General features: G+C 50.5%; 1 pseudogene; it reads right to left on the bottom strand.

The window, feature by feature from the left end:
- Positions 1-752: 752 nt before the first annotated feature.
- On the bottom strand, positions 753-828 carry LOC139048179 (U6 spliceosomal RNA; annotated as a pseudogene).
- Between the last annotated feature and the right edge of the window lie 11,721 nt (positions 829-12,549).

Here is a 12,549-nt window from a genome sequence, read left to right on the forward strand (position 1 = left end):
CCATCAGTACAGTGTATATTGTTTTGACCTTACCCATCGCCGATTCCACGCCTTCATAGAATCTTTCGACTTCCTGATCATCATGACTGGATGTAGGGGCGTACATCGAGTCATGAGGTACGACCTTCAATTCATACCTCTTTTATGGTTCACAACAAGACCTGCCACCCTCTCGTTAATGCTATAGAATTCCTGTATGTTACCAGCTATATCCTTACTAGACAGTAGTACAGGATGTGCCCGCTTTTTTAACAATGTATATGCTCCGTTTGTCCTCGTAACTTCACTCAGGCCTATTATAGCCGATTTACCGCCCTCTAATTCCTCCAGTAGCACTGCTAGACTCGCCTCACTGGATAACGTTCTATTGGTAAGCGTTGCCAGGTTCAGATTCCAAGGGTGGCCTGTCCGGATCCAGGGATTCTTAGCACCCTCTGCTGCGTCGCAGGTCTGACCGCCGCCGTGGTCAGTTGCTTCGCAGGTGCTGGGGACAGAGGGCCGGGGATTGATTGTTGTGTTCATACGAGAGATTGTGGCCAAGTATTGCACCAGGGCGGCCGATCCTGTTCTGGTGAGGCAGTGCATTGCCGGTTCTGGTCACCGGGATCAGGCCGCACCCCAGGCCTGTTTGAGCAATTTCATTACCCCACAGATTTTTTTTTAATGCGGTGGAAAATTGCGCAGCACTGGGATTCGAACCACGGCCCTCTCGCACGCGAGGCGGATGCTCTACCTATACGCCACCGCCGCCCTGTGTCATCCTTGTGCAGGGGCAATGATAAACTTCTCTGTCTCGTTCCAATTTTAGTATATGTACTTTGGAAGTACCCTCGTCGGGTACAGAATGCATATTCTTGGGTAGGGGGGGGGGGGGTACCATGAGTTAGGCCCTCATTTCTCTGCGTTTGTCCCGTTTGTCTCCGTGTTGCGTGTCATAGCGGATCCCTAATTTTCCTAAGATCTGTCTCCCCGCCCTCATCTTTGAGAGGCATACGTATTGTGATATACGTTGCGCTTCTATTAGTTCCTTTAGCATATTGTGCAGTCCCAGCTCGCTGTGCTCCTACTCAGCACGAGTCCAATCGCGACTGGCGGGGGGATCAATAGACCGCACCTTCAGCAAAATGTTAAACGAACAAGTGATTAAGACGGAAGATTATTTACAAAGTATACTTACAAAAGGTAACTGCAGCGCTTTCCGGTTCAACCGACATCTCGAGAGCCAGAGAGCGTTCGTCGTCTTCGTCGGGACGCCTACGTGCGTCGGCCACAAGATACACGCAATCTGCGTGTATCAATATACCTTCCTATTCAGGCCGTCTAACTTTTTCTACGTCGTTTCACCTGTGGTATGCCGCCACATGCGTGATCAGACATATGACGAACGCCTGGATGATTCTCATGACGCTTGCTTCTTTCATGCCCCCGTGCCTGTTGGTGATTTTTTGGCTTCGACATTGCGAATGGTTTTTCCGTTGGTGCCCTTGGCTTCTATCATTATTCCCAACACCCTTATCGTCTCGACTTGGCGTATGGCTTGTCCATATTGGGTCTTGAGTTGTTTGTCTGTGCAGATTTGTGTGTTGTAGTGATTAGGAGAGTTTCCCTTTAGCGTTGGTCTGTACATCAGCAGCACAGAATTTCCGGCTGAGTGCGCTAGACCAATGCCGTATATGTATTTCTCGACGGTTTCAATTGTTTCTTGTAGGCTCCGTTCAATTGATACATCACTGCCATCGTTTATCCATATCATGATGTCGTCTGCATAGATTGAGTCATTAAGTCGTCATATTCCTTGTAGCTTGCTAGGAAGTCCAATCAGAGCCAGGTTAAAATGCGTAGGCGATATAACCGATCCCTGCGGTGTGCCTGCACTGTCAATAAGCACTTTCTCGGACGTGAGATCTCCCACCATCATTTTTTTATTCTCCGCCCGTTAAGAAGTTTCGTATATATTTGTAAGTCCACTCACTGAAGCCAGGGTTGCTCATTTGGTTCAGTTTGGTTTGGTGTGCCACACTGCCGAATGCCTTCTTGAGATATAGCCCTAGGATGGCTCGAGTAGACCCCCTTGGTCAGTCTATTACTTGGTACTTGACTTGCAGCATGGCGTCTTGCGTATACAGGTTTCTTGAGAATCCTATCAGCGTGCCTTGAAGAAAGTCATTGTCTTTTATGTAGTTGGTGAGCCTGGCGAGGAAGGCATACTCCATTAGCTTTCCCAGGCAGGAAGTTGCCGATATGGGCCTTAGATTAACGAGGTGTAGTTGTTTGCCAGGCTTTGTTATTGGCATGACTTGTGCCGTCTTCCACTGCTGCGGTATCTTTCCTTGTTTCTCGCACTCGTTAAATATTCTGTTAGTTTGCCAACGGACGCGTCGTCCAAGTTTCTCAGTGTCTTGTTTGTAAGGGCGTCAGGGCACGGTGCCGATTTGGTGTTGAGTTTGTGCAGGAATGCTGTTATTTATGCTTCGCTAAACTCTTCATCAAGGTCGGAGTTCTGTTATTTCTCGCAATATGTATAATTACTTGGCAATGCCTGTGATATGTTTTTAAGTTTGACCTCTTTCAAGAATTCTTGTTCTGTTCCTTTGAACGCGTATAGGATCTTGTGCATGCTTTGCCTGGCACCGTTTTAGTCTCCTTAGGTTAAGGAGATATTTGAGCAACCTTCACGTCTTGCTCGTGCTCAGTTGATCATCGATCTTGGTGCATAGTTCATCCCATTGTCGTCTTTGGAGCTGTTGAGCATATTGTTCTATTTATTTTGCTTATACAGTAAGGCTATCTTGTTCCTTAATCTCTTGTGATGTTTCTGCGTTTTCCATGGTTTCTGCAGCCCTTGTTCGGCCTCCTACGTGGGCGAGAGCCTGCTGTCTATCGCTTCTAGCTTAGCCTCTTGCGGGATCACCAGCGTTGATTATAAGATGTCTTCTTCTAGGTTGGCTGTTCACTGATCAATGCTTGTAGTGGTTTCTATGTTCCTCTCTTCCCCTATTTTCCTGAATTTCACCTAATCAACTAATTTGTTGATTGGTTGAACATCTTGAAGGGGCAGCGCAATAAGACGAAGACAGAAGGCAAGAACACATAGAACAGCGCTTTGTTCAACCAGTACCATCTCGCCCAAATGTCGATCCTTGTGCAGTATATTTCTATTACATAGGGCTCTTTTACACGTCCTAACAAAAAAATGTTCAACCAGTACCAACTCGCCCAAATGTCGATCCTTCTACAACTAATTTGTGCTGATTACCCCTGCGTTTGCCGGGACCAGCACTGAGCTGGGCTTCAATTATGGAGTGGTCGGTCACCATGTCTTCCTGTGTATTTACCCATCTTAGTGATTGTATATTCTTAGCGAATGTGAGGTCTGGTGTGGAGTTGTCACAGCCGATGTTGCCTTGCCTTGCATACGTCGCAGGGTCAGGGATGAGGGTTAGGCCTTCCTGTTGGGAATCAAGGCAAAAATTTTGCCTTTGGTGTAGACGCACTTGTAGCCCCACGTGGTATGGGCGGCGCTAAAATCTCCACCTATTATCACCTTCCGGTGAGCTGTTAGTCGAGGGTGCGTTTGAATAGTGTTAATAATATGTGTGTCTTGAGCTTTGTACTTCTGTATACGTTTAGAATAGATACAGTACTATTTGCTTTTCTTGATGCTTTAATTTTAATTAGTAGTTTCTTTATATCTGTGACTTGTGCATCGTGTTGTACTACCGTATGGTCTCTTCTCAGTAAGGTGTTAAGGGCCTTAATTTCTCCTACGGCATTGCCTATGGGTTGGTACGCTGATAGTCTGGCGATACCATCCGTTTTCTTATAATTATTACGTATGGCTTGTTCTACGTTTTTAGGTATTGATACAGATTGGCCTATTTATTTCGATAACTTCTACAAGTCCATTGCCATATGGTATATCTGCTTTTTCTGTGCCTGGCCACTAATATGCTGGGGTTTTAGAGGCCGTCTGGTCCAGTATCGAACGCTTGAGCAGTAAGGGAGACTTGGGAGTTGCCTGAACTGTTTCTATATCCTTTGCAGGGGCTACAGCGTCCATTTTTTCTTCTAACCTCCTTAGTCTTGCGTTTATATTCTCAAGCTGTTGCTGTACGGGTTGTCGAGCTACTATGCTGACTATGGCCACCTTAGTCGATTCTTCCATCTCGCTCATGCGCCCTTCTTATTCTTGAATCTGGGTTGAAATTCTTCTAGGCGTTCCCATATTGTTCTAGCTGTTTGAGTTTTCTTCGGCTTGCTGTGTTTGTCCTCAATAATCTCTACGGTCTTGGGTTTAAGTTGAGGAGTATTGCTGTTTTCTTCCACGTTCACATTATCGCTCTGCATTGTGCTTGTTGTGTCTTCGCTCTGTTATTGTTTTTCAGCTTGGTGCTTGAGAACTTCTTTCTTTAATCTCTCATTCTCATCACTCAATACCACCATTTCATGTTTGACTGCTGCTAAGACTTGTTTTAGCTGTGGCAGTTCTTCCTCTAATTTATGATTAGCTACAGCCTCCCCCTCTACACGCTTCCGCTTGACCGCACTTGCCCCGCTCACCATTGGTGTTCCCGCAGCGCCTCCAAAACTCCAGGGTTCCTTGGCCTTAAACCTGGCTCTACTCCTAGACCTGCATCAGCTCGACCTGTCTGCGGATCTTGAGTTGCCTTTCCTCATAGACCTGTATCTGCTACGCCCTTCCTTTCTTTTTTAATTAATTTCCAGTGAGGTTTCTTCATCAGGAAGGGGATCTTGTGTCTTGCTTTGCATTCTGGATCTGCTGTAGGGGAATCCATATAGCATAGCTGACACTTAGCTTTGCATTCAAGGTTTCCAGTAGGGTACGCCAACGCGCATCTTCGGTAGATCTTGTCGTTGGACTTAGGACACACATCCGCTCTCTGTCCTATCGTGCACAGTGGCAGTACATGTACAGTTGTTTCGTGTAGAGCGTACAGTGCAAGAAAGCCACAGCTTACTTGATGTAGCTTGGGACGTTTTATCCGTCGCACAGTACCGCCACGTTTGTTGTGTTGCCCATTCGCTTGGCAGCGATTGCGGCAGGAATTCTTGAAGTTATTACTTTTCTCACAGTGTCCTAGCGCTGTCTTCAAGTCCTATGCCTCGGATCACTCGTTCGGATCTATTGTCCGGGGCCGCTTCGTAAGCGCTGGCTTCATGTTTCTGTGCATTCGTCCTGATGAAGACGATCTTCTTGTACTTGCCTCAGTGTTCTTCTGTGGGAGTACTGATCATTATGTTCTGTATATAGTTGATACATATCGTGTCTTGCTTTGTGCCTCTGCGGATAGGCTGGCAGCATTGACGATGCTTTGGACAATGTGGATGCTCGTGTAGCCGGAAACTCGAAAAGCCCCTCTTGGTGTTACTATTATCTTGTATTGCTCCTTGGGTAGATACGGCATTCTGCTCGCATTGGTGATCTGTCGTATACGCAGCTCTGCCCGTTTCTTGCCTTCTCCAATCGACTGGGATGGCACGTGCGGTCACTGTGGCGTTGACTCCTTGGCTTTACGTCGTATAAGCGGACGCGAGCCTGTGCTATCCTCGTAGCCTTCCTGCGGAATGCCTTCTCATTGCACCGATACTTCAATCTTGCTAAAATTCTCGCCAGGTAAGCGCTCTGGAAGGCACGTCACCAGATGTGCGGCGAAGCCGCTAGCGGCTGCCGTGCTGGCTTACTGTGGTCAAAAATCAGTCCTCTCACCTCAATTAGGCGCAGGACGATCGCGGTTACTCGCTCTGTCGATCCGTTGTGGTTTTTCTGATGAATCTGGTGATTTTGCATCAAAAATCACTGTAGAGACACAGAGCCGGCGTGGGGTGCGTTCGCTCACCATTGTCTTCTTCCTATTTTACATTGAGCCTGGATGTATTTGTTTGTATTGAACAAAGAAAGGGACGTAAGGGGTGTAACGAGAATGTCGTGCCCCCTCGGGCATAATCTGTTAGCCCGCTAGGCTCGGAGGTAACATTGGTCACCATACCAAAAAACACCGGAGAGCTCAGCTGCTTAGCGGTCAGTCAACGTTACCTACCACCACGCTGTGGAGCGTCGGCCTAACGGAGGGAGCCTCGAGCCCCATTCCCCCTCGTTCACAAACCCGGGAGGACAGTGACAACACCTTACCGCTATTTTTCCGTATTTGCATCCATCCGGGCTGTGGCTTTGCTGCATAGTGAATTGATATATTTTTTTCAGCATAACGGTAACAATTTAATTCGGTTTTGCTACGTTTACTAGAAATCATTCAGGACTCACTCGGTGGGCTTTCTATTTATAACCGCCTGCATCAATATTTCTGGGAGCACCGTATATGAGGCATGTTGTATAGTTTTGATATAACTGTCCTTTTAGCGTTTAGTACTTCGCGCTTCTCTCTTTTCTGGCCGTGTCTTCTTTTCTCTTTATTTGTGTCAGGCTGTAGGTATTTGATTGCCTTCTTTTTAGCGCCAGAAAATGAATGGAGTTTTATGCAATGCCACGATCATCGAATGCGCAGCATTTAAAGTGACACGTGTACTTATCTTTATCGGGCGACCGCGTTTCGCCGCCTAACAAATGTTATCGCACAGCGCAGGACGCGCCTGCATGTAAAAGAAGTTTCTGTAGAGTTATCGATGGCTCCGTCCACTTTCTTTCACCGCAACTTGTGTAATCTGATTACATGTATGCGCGACGCGAATAGTGTAGAACTTTGTTGAAGACACGTGGGTCCCAGCGGTTAATCTGGAACATTCGACGACTGATCTATAAAAGCCGACGTGCTTGACCCGCTGATGAGATTTTCGACGATCGCCGACCGTGTTCTCCGCTATCGTTGTGCTATAAGTGTAGCCAGTTTTGTGGGTACAGGTTCGCCCAATAAAAGTTAGTTTTGTCGTTCACAGTATTGCTACTGTGTTATTCAACGTCACCACGACGTGACATCTGGTGGAGGTGCTTTACGTTCATGTACCGGACGCTCCCGACAAGCCGTAATCCAAGCCCGGACCGCAAAGACAATACCAGCGCCGTCCCGGAACATCGAGCAAGCCGCCGGCTACAGCCGCTGCCCCCGGAACACGGAATTCTACCAGAGACGACCAAGAAGACAGCCCCAATGGCAGCCGGAGCAGCCCCAATAGTTCTGCAGCAGCCCAGGGGGCCACCGACGTTCCGCGGTTCCACATTTGGGGGCCCAGAAAGCTGGCTGGAGACGTGCGAGAGGGTCGCTACGTTTAAGAGTTGGGACAGCGACGACAAGCTGTGACATGTCTATTTCGCATCGGAAGACGCCGCCAGGACCTGGTTCGAGAATCGAGAAGCCACCTTAACGACATGGGACCTCTTCCGAAGCGGCTTCTTGCAAACGTTTACAAGCGTCATGCGAAAAGAGCGAGCCCAAGCACTGCTAGAAACCAGAGTGCAGCTGCCAAACGAGGCGATCGCAATCATCACGGAGGAGATGGCTCATCTTTTCCGGAACGCCGACCCGGAAATGTCGGAGGAGAAAAAAGTGCGCTTCCTGATGCGCGGCGTCATGCAAGAACTTTTCGCCGGACTTATTCGTAACCCACCAGAGACCGTAGCTGAGTTTTCTGCAGTGGCATCGACGATCTAGAAAACTCTGGAGATGCGCACCTGGCAATATAACCGCGAGGGGCTCACGCCACAGTACGCCATCCAAGGATTGGGTTCCGACGACCTGCAAGAGACCATACGGGCCATTGTGCGCGAGGAACTGCGCAAAGTCCTGCCTTCGTCGCAGCCTCAAGTGGCCTCGATCGCCGACATCGTGAAAGATGAGGTTCAGTGATCGCTTAGAGTTCCTGAGGTGCAACCTCAGTTACCGCAGCCCCAGCCAGGCGCGATGACCTACGCCGCCGTCGCACGCCGTGAAGGCCCCCCTCCGCGACCGCGCCAGGGCCCTATAACGCTGCAATTCCGTCGTCCACGGCCGCCGCCGCCGCCGGCACACGCACCCGTCGCCCAGCGCACCTACGCGAGGAAGATGGACATTTGGCGAGCCCCCGACCACCGCCCGCTCTGCTATCACTGCGGAGAAGCAGGCCATGTGTATCGCCGATGCCCATACCACGACTTGGGACTGAGAGGGTTCGCTGCCAACGCGCCGCGTCCACAACTTGGAGAGCGCCCATGTGACATCGCCCACTACGTTGCCGCTACTCAATGGAGCTGTCGACGACCATCGCATTCGCCATCACCAGGCCGCTAACTGTCGCCGAGGCGCCGACCATACACCGGGACAGCGCGTGGCCGCTCTGCGAGCCCATATGCGGACAACTATAAGCAGCAACCGGTGGAGGTGTGGTTGCTGCCGAAGAAGAAGACGACAAAGAAACCATCTCGACGACCTAATGATGAGAAGCCGCCGTCCCGACAAAGTCAGGAAGCCAAGACTACACCGACGAAAGACGGCTTGATGTCACGACGTACCAGCTTCAGTTCAACACGACGCAGCCGTGATCCGACGCCAAGACCCAAATGCAACGCCAGACAAAGAACCACCGACCTCGACGTGCTTGTCGACGGCCACGCAGTCACTGCCTTAGTCGACACAGGGGCCGATTACTCCGCAATGAGTGGACACATCTCCGCCCAGTTGAAGAAGGTTAAGACTGCATGGAAGGGCCCCGAAATTCGGAGCGCTGGAGGACACCACATTACGCCGACTGGAATCTGCACGGCAAGAATTACCATTCATGACCGGATTTACCCAGCCACCTTCATTATCCTCCAACAGTGTTGACGAGACGTGATTCTTGGCATGGACTTCCTGAACCAACACGGGGCAATCATCGACCTGAAGTCGAAATCGATAACGCTTTTGCAAGATCAATCGATACCATCGGAGAGCTTTCGTGGTCACCGCGCCTTGAGTGTGCTCGAAGATTAGGTGGGCATCCCGCCACGCTCCAGCATTGTTATTTCCGTCGGCACCGAAACACCCGCTGACGTAGAGGGTGTCATCGAGGGCGACGAGCATCTACTACTCGACCGTGAAATTTGCGTCGCAAGAGGGATCGCTCAACTCCACGGAGGGAAACCGGAAGTGATGCTGACCAACTTCAGCCAAGAGTTCAAGCATATCAGCAAGGGCACGACAATCGCGTACATGGAGGAAATTCTGGAAACGAGCAATGCTTTTGTCCTCGCAGATTCTGCCACATCTAACCGCCGACCATAAACCCCGAACCAGATTTCGACGTAAATCCCAGTCTCCCCATAAGCAAGCTTTTCGACGTCATCGAGGATTCCACAAACACCAGTTGCAGAACATCGCATCATAACCGAATAGTGCGCTTGACCACTCCGCCAGAGTCATTACCGAGTTTCGACGCGAGAACGTGAAGCTATTAGGCAACAAGTCGACGAAATGCTGCGCGACGACATCATCCAGCCACCGTAAAGTCCGTGGGCGTCTCCTGATGTCCTGGTGAAGAAAATGGGCGGAACCCTACGTTTCTGCGTCGATTATCGTCGACTGAACAAGATCACGAAGAAGGACGTATACCCCCTTCCGCGCATAGTCGACGCACTGGATCGGCTCTGAAACGCTAAATACTTCTCGTCGACGGACCTAAAGTCTGGCTACTGGCAAATAGAAGTCGACGAGAGAGATCGCGAAAAGACCGCCTTCGTCACGCCAGATGGTCTCTACGAGTTCAAGGTCATGCCATTCGGACTGTGCTCGGCGCCTACAACGTTTCAGCGCGTCATGGACACGGTGTTAGCAGGATTGATGAGGCAGACGTGTCTTGTTTACTTAGATGACGTCGTTGTCTTCGCCGAAAATTTCGACGACCACCTTAGGCGCCTTGCGACAGTATTAGAGGCCATCAAATCATCAGGGCTCACTCTGAAGCCGGAAAAGTGCCGCTTCGCTCACGATGAGCTTCTGTTCCTAGGCCGTCATCAGCAAATCCGGTGTACGCCCCGACCCGCAGAAAACAGCTGCCATCGCAAAGTTCCCACAGCCCACCGACAAGAAGGCAGTGCGTAGATTTCTTGGCATGTGTGCCTACTACAGGCGATTTGTCAAGGACTTTTCAGGCATCCCTGAGCCGTTGACACAGCTAACCAAATGTGACGTTGAGTTCAAGTGGGAAACGCCGCAGACGACGCATTTCAAGAACTCAAACGACGCATGCAGTCGCCGCCCGTACATGCGCACTTCGAGGAGCACGCCGATACCGAAATACACACTCACGCCGGTAGTCTAGGTCTTGGTCCCATCCTAGTCCGGAGAAAAGATGGACATGAACACGTGGTAGCTTACACTAGCCGATCGTTGTCAAAAGCGGAAGGCAATTATTCTACAACCGCAAAGGAACGGCTCGCCATGGTTTGGGCAACAGCGAAATTTCGCACTTACCTATATGGCTGGCCATTCAAAGTGGTCAGCGATCATCACGCATTGTGTTGGCTAGCTGACCTAAAAGACCCTTCAGGACGGCTGGAATGGTGGAGCCTCAGGCTACAAAACTACGACACCACTGTAACATACAAGTCCGGACGGAAACACTCAGATGCCGATTGCCTATCACTCGCCATTGACCCGCCTCCGCAAGATGACGAGGATGGCGACGCCTTCCTTGGAATAATAAGCGCGGAAGACATCGCCGAACAGCAACGAGGAGACCCGGAGCTAAAAGCCCTAGTCGAGTATTTCGAACGGCACACCGACGTTGTCCCAAGGGCATTTAAGCGTGAATTATCTTCATTCACGCTTCAAAACAACCTACTTGTGAAGACGAACTTCTCACCAGTCAGCGCCAACTACCTTCTTGTTGTTCCGTCGGCGCTGCGTCCATAAGTACTGCACGCCCTACATGACGAGCCGACCGCTGGGCACCTCGGTTTCTCCCGGACGCTATCGAGGATACAAGAAAGGTATTACAGGCTGCGCCTAACTGCCGATGTCGCCCGTTACGTCAAGGCATGCCGCGACTGTCAGCGACGCAAGACACCACCGACAAGGCCAGCGGGATTGCTACAGCCGATCTTTTCTGCAACCGACCGACCTACAACCGACCTTTTCAGCAGATCGGGATGGACTTGTTGGGACCGTTTCCGACATCAGCTTCCGGAAATAAATGGATCGTCGCGGCGATGGACTATCTCACCCGCTTCGCTGAAACTAAAGCTCTACCGAAAGGCAGCGCAGCCGAAGTGGCGAAATTTTTCGTCGAGAACATCCTGCAGGGACATGGTGCTCTAGAAGTCCTCATCAGCGACAGAGGAACGGCTTTTACTGCAGAGCCCACCCCAGCCGTTCTGCAATACAGCCAGAGAAGTCACAGGAGGACAACGGCCTGCCACCCGCAGACAAGTGGTCTTACGGGGCGGCTGAATAAGACCCTCGGCGACATGCTAGCGATGTACGTCGACGTCGAACACAAGACCTGGGATGCCGTCCTGCCATACGTAACATTCTCTTCCAACATGGCGTTGCAAGAAGCAACACAGATCACGCCGTTCAATCTGGTCTACGGCAGCAACCCGACGACGACGCTCGACGCCATGCTGCCGCACGTCACTGACGAGGAGAACCTTGACGTCGCTACCTATCTCCAGCGCACCGAAGAAGCCCGACAGCTCGCCCGCCTGCAGATCAAGAACCAGCATAGGACCCACCCCCGACACTACAACCTCCGACGACACTTCGTCGAGTACCAGCCCGGCGACCATGTTTGAGTATGGACCCCGATACGCCGACGAGGACTCACTGAGGAACTACTGCGACGCTATTTCGGACCCTACAAGGTCATCCGACGTATTGGCGCACTGGTGTATGAGGTCGTGCCCGACGGCAGTTCGCATTCACAGCGGCGCCGCGCACGATCTGAAGTGGTCGACGTGGTGCGCCTTAAACCCTTTTACGGACGCTGACGAACTTCCTTATTTTTTTTTTCTGTGCTACAAGTGATTTTGTTTGTTACTTTCGTTTGTTTGCAGCATCGGGTCGATGATTTTTAAGAGGGGGGTACTGACACGCGTACTTATCTTTATCGGGCTACCATGTTTTGCCGCTTAAGAAATGTAATCGCACAGCGCGGGACGCACCTGCATGTATCCGAAGTATCCGGAAAGCTATAGCTGCTTCTACCCGGCTGTCTGTTGTCGCCGGCCCTTGTGTTATCTGATTTCATCGCGTGACGCGAATGGTGTAGAACTTTGTGCAAGGCACGCGGGCCCGAACGATTAGTCTGGAACATTCGACGACTGCTGTATAAAAGCCGACGTGCTTGACCCGCTGATCAGATTTTCGACGATCGCCGACCATGTTCACCGCTATCGTTTTGCTATAAGTGTAGCCTGTTATTGTGGGCACAGGTTCGCCCAATAAAAGCTAGTTTTGTCTTTCACAGTATTTGCTACTGTGTTCTTCAACGTCACCACCACGTGACATTATTCTGACTCCTGTGGGTACTGCACGCGTCAGTACATAATTCTTCCGCTGCTTTTACAATTGCTTCGACATAGCTGATGATAATGCTCTGCTTATGTTTAAGCACATACAT

Source organism: Dermacentor albipictus, chromosome 7, assembly GCF_038994185.2.
Source record: "Dermacentor albipictus isolate Rhodes 1998 colony chromosome 7, USDA_Dalb.pri_finalv2, whole genome shotgun sequence".
NCBI lineage: Eukaryota > Metazoa > Arthropoda > Arachnida > Ixodida > Ixodidae > Dermacentor > Dermacentor albipictus.